Source organism: Coenobita brevimanus, chromosome 62 (assembly GCF_032717465.1).
Source record: "Coenobita brevimanus isolate Jiangsu-jjx chromosome 62, ASM3271746v2, whole genome shotgun sequence".
In the NCBI taxonomy this organism is placed as follows: domain Eukaryota; kingdom Metazoa; phylum Arthropoda; class Malacostraca; order Decapoda; family Coenobitidae; genus Coenobita; species Coenobita brevimanus.
Window position 1 is genome coordinate 15,243,781 of NC_137015.1, and position 4,870 is coordinate 15,248,650.

At 39.6% G+C, this 4,870-nt stretch overlaps 1 non-coding gene across 1 annotated transcript; it reads right to left on the reverse strand.

Moving 5' to 3' along the window:
• Positions 1-4,472: 4,472 nt before the first annotated feature.
• On the reverse strand, positions 4,473-4,591 carry LOC145404239 (5S ribosomal RNA). Its single transcript, XR_013898168.1, has one exon. It is a non-coding gene; the product is annotated as a 5S ribosomal RNA (ribosomal RNA).
• Between the last annotated feature and the right edge of the window lie 279 nt (positions 4,592-4,870).

Below are 4,870 nucleotides of genomic sequence, written 5' to 3' on the forward strand. Positions count from 1 at the left end.
CAGTATCTACTGCAAACAACAGTACAGGGAGTTTCCAAACACTGCCCTCTCTCATTAGGGCCGCTCCAACATCCACTGCCCTTCCCTGTATCTCTTTTATAACCTCACTTATATACAGATTGATCGACCGTGGGGACATGACACATCCCTGTTTCAATTCAACCTTCAAATAGAAATATTAATTCAGCTTGCTATCCACAAGCACTGCAGCCTTAGCACCCTCATACATACTCTTCACAGCATTCAACAACTTCCCATCTACTCCATATATTCTTAATTCTTTCCATACTCCTTGTCTATCCACCCTGTCATATGCTTTCTCCAAATCCATTAAGGCTGCATACAACTTCTTTCCCTTCTCTAGAAACTTTTCCACTAAAGATCTAAGCATGAGTATCTTATGTACACAACCTCTCCCCCATCCTAAAACCTTCCTGTTCTTCCCCAACTAATTCCTCTGTTATTTTCCAAACTCTGTCAATAAGTATCCTACCATATACTTTTCTATTACACTAAGAAAACAAATGCCCCTATGATTACCACACACTTCTTTTCCCCTTTTTCGTTTGTACAGGGGAATAATTGTACAGTACAAGGAAAATTGTACATAGTGGAAAACCTTTCCAGTAACCAGATAAACTAGCCAGAGAAGTTTGATTCAAGTATTCCCTCCATTTCTGATCTTTTTTATTTTTGGGAGGTGGCTGACCCTCAAGAATTATGGGGAGAGGGGCACTCTTCCCAAATATCGCATTATGGTTGAATGAGAGTCCATTGTACAACATGTACTAAGATAATTATCAAAGTCATGCCCACCGTCCTTCCCCTATTTTGTGTCCATTATAAGTTTTGGCTGGGTCTGACCCCCCCTAAAAAAAACCGTGAAAATTTTCATATAGTGGAGGACATCACCAAGTTACCATTCGAAATGTCCTGAGGAGTTTCGTTGAAATCCATTTGCACACTTTCCCTTATTTCTAATAATTTTTATTCTTGGGAGGGTCTGACACCCCAAGAATCACTGGGAGAATCGCATTCCCCAAATATTGCGTTATGGATAAGAATCCATTGTACAATATATACTACAATATCAGTGCCATATCTGCCTTCCTTTCATTATTTTTAACAATTCTGAATTTGCCTAGGGTAGATGACACCCACCAAAAAAGCATGGTTAGAAAATTGCATATAGTGGAACACCTTTCCAGGAACCCAACTAAGCCACCTGGGAAATTTCATTTAAATCCATCAAATAGCCTAGGAAGAGCACACACACACACACACACACACACACACACACACACACACACACACACACACCTGAGTATAGCTTTATGGTATTGGTTGCCGAAAATGTTATCATTCTGCTTCAAAGGATTAACAATAATAATCTAACTTATGTAAGTCTCTTGGATACATCAGAAGCGTAGGGGCCCGAGGCTAGGCTATTCAGTCCCAACATATAAGGAGAGAGTGACCGTTCGCGGCACGGCGCCATGAACTGCAGTCTTTTAATGATTCATTTGTAGGCTTTCACACTACACGGTCACTGCGATTCTGCCTCAAATTGGGCCGTACTATAAAAACCCAGAGTTTAGGCGGTCCAACGGCGACGTTCAGTCGTCAGACGTTCCTGAGCGTCAGTCATCCTTACTATAAAAAATCTGGACCGTCAGTCTTGGCGAAACCCAGTTCTGGCGTTTGAATGCCACAACAGTCGCTAGATTGGGCGGGAATGCGCTGCAAGAGCACTAAAAGCGCGCAAATTTTGAATGTTTCTTCTGTTTAATAAACCAGACACTTCGCTAACCCATTCTAAATTGTTACTTCTATGTACGAAATAAGTATATATGATGGTAGAATGCATAAAGAGGATGCATTTATAAGCAAGATAGTGTGATGTATAGCCTAGACTGAATTATGATTTATCTTCATTTTGCAGTTATTTGCATGAAAATAATTATGGAGATTATCAAGACTTGATTTCATGCGAGTAAAGTGAATGTATTACTGCATTCTTCATAGATTTCCATGTTGTTCCTGGCCAGCTCACCAGTCATGAATTATACAGCAGTTTATCCAGGTTATGTGCACTTTCACTCATGCAGCAGTTCAGCATGTGTTCCTAAATTTATACTGCAAAATGTAAATACAGAGTTACTGGAGAATTATTTTTAGCATGGAGACTAATTTACTTCTTTACAAAGCTGGTTGAATGGTGACATTCATTGCAGCACCAACACAAGAAGGATGCAGTAACACTCCATTCTTTTTCAGCTGCTTCTTTCCACACCTGCCATCCAGCCATGACCAGCAGACCATATTGGAAAACATAGGTTTAAGATGTGTGTACTGTAACAGTTGATCTTTCCATTTCTATATATCTAGCTATAGTTTTTTCCCTACATTATTGTCACCTTCCTTGTTTGAGGTATTACTAGTAAATTTCCAGTTTAGATCAGTAATTCTACTACTCTGAGATTCACATTCTTTATCATTACCTTTCCCTTCAAGCAGTATGCAATGATTTCCTAAGTTACATGGTATATACTGTAGCTAATTATTTCTGTCCCAGTCTGCTGGACATGCTTTCCTTTTTGTTTCCCAGAAATCATTCCACTTCTACAGTACTTTCATCCAGTTCTGTTTTATATATTTTCAGTGTTTACAGTTCTGTTTTCCTAGCTTTCTCCTACTTTGGTCATATGCTTGATGTTTGTCTCCTTCACTAAATATTTATCTCATTAATTTCTGTTTGTTAATCAGTGCTTAACTGCACCTTTCATGCTTTTGTATAACCCTTCCACCCTAACCAATATTCCATGACTGTTCTACACCTAACCAATTACTGTAACTAGTTTTTATATTATATATGCATGGAACAGGCCATTTCCTCAGGCCTGTAGCTATTTGTAAGAACAGCTCTTGGGATAGAAAGATGCTTATTTTTTTTCTTTTTTTTTTAATTCGCATGAAAAAATCTGCATTTACTAACAAGTTTTGCTTTAAAGCCAACACACCTATGCTCTAATATGAGGGCGTGATTGAAACAGGGAATATTTCAGTCAGCATCCTAACCAACCAATTCACTCATACCGGTATCTGGTAACCTTACCCAACTATCTTAACTACATCAGCTTATCAATTTATTTTGGTGCAAAAACGAATCACATTTTTCAAGAAAGAACTTAAGTGATTGCACATACTTGTCGGTACTGATGAAAATTTTGTCTTTTATTATCAATTTCTGAAGCTTAACTGTAAGAGAGAACACTAAAACAGGTGAAAAATACAAACTAAACAAACCATTTACCAACGCTGACCAAACTCTGATATGTGTAATTTCTGCCATGTAATATAATATTGTATATTCACTTCTTACACGTCATTTATTCATGACTTTTCATATGCATGAAGTGTCACACAATGATGTTGGACTAGAGGCAGAAGCTTACTGGCTTGCCCTCAAATGTGTTAACTACAGCACTGAGCTGGCTAACACACAAACTTTCAAACAGTTGCCGTTTCAAAAATCTATTCAGAAAGCACACAGTTAGTCTGAAATAAACTAGAAAGCATAATTTAATATCCTACCTCTATACTACGCTCCACGTCGCCACCATAGGTTTTTGTATACTCGTATTCGTTAAGGAAGCGTTTAGTCTTGTAAAATCTTATGAACAGCCTTGTATTTCTCATATATTTTAGCCTGGTAGGGAAAATTTGATTTCTGAATTATTCAGTTTTTATAAATGCAAAAACCGGTTATCATATTTAAGAATATTTAAATTTGTTATATGAAAGGGGGGTCTCTTGTGGCGTTTATCCTCCTGTGACATTCCAATACTATTTTACGCCATAACCAGGTGACGAACACCTGGAGTGAACAGCAGAATAATTATGGTACGAAAAAGCGGAACGTCGGACTCTCACATTCGTCAATACTGGCGTTTAGTGTTTATAGTACGGCCAAGGCGCCGAGCGCACGTACGGCGTTTCAGCGGCAACTGCGTCAGTCCGGTCCCATGGCTAGTTGACTGAACTTGCTTTCGTCTCTCTTCACACTGCCGCCTCTACGCACGGCTGCGAAGGCCCAAGCTTGACATGGTTGGTGAATGTGTTAAAAAACTGCGCTGAAGTTATTTATTTTCCATTAATATGGCAAGTGATATAAACATATATCATCTAATATCTCTTGTTGAGCAAAAGCCAGTGTTATGGAACAAGGGCCTAGATGATTCGACAATAGTTTTTAAAAATTAATGTCACAAATTCTTAGTTCCTCAGACAGTGGTGCAAATGCTCCCATTGTGTGTCTCCAATGGACTCTGCACTGTCGCCTTTTCATTCATTCATTCATTGCCAGACGCCATGTATCCCAAACGGGGTGGCCAAGGGCTTCGAGTTAATTGTTTTACAAGGAGGGTCACTTATCCTCCACCAACCCCACTTGACACGTAGGGAGAACGTTATGCCAACAGCATCTGGTGTTCCCAGGCGGTCACCCATCCAAGTACTAACCAGACCCAACGTTGCTTAACTTCGCTGATCGGACGGGAAGCGGTGTACTCAACGTGGTATGGCCTTTTCATTTCCCGTAAAAATAAGACACAAGCAGGGATACCCGGCTTTGCCCGGGCCTAAAAGGCGACTACTCTAATCCTATTTGTTCTAGTTCAGTCTTTCTTCCTACTCCAGAAAGACCGTGTACCTCAAATGCTTTTGAAGAGGGATTACAAGAGGTCCAGGAACTTTCTATTTCAGCTTTTGCAGACTAATGTACGGTGTTTGTGCTCAATTGTTTACTGTAACCAGTGACCTCAAATGACCTCGGAGGTCAGCCTCAAATAGCCTAATTTAGAACTGGAGG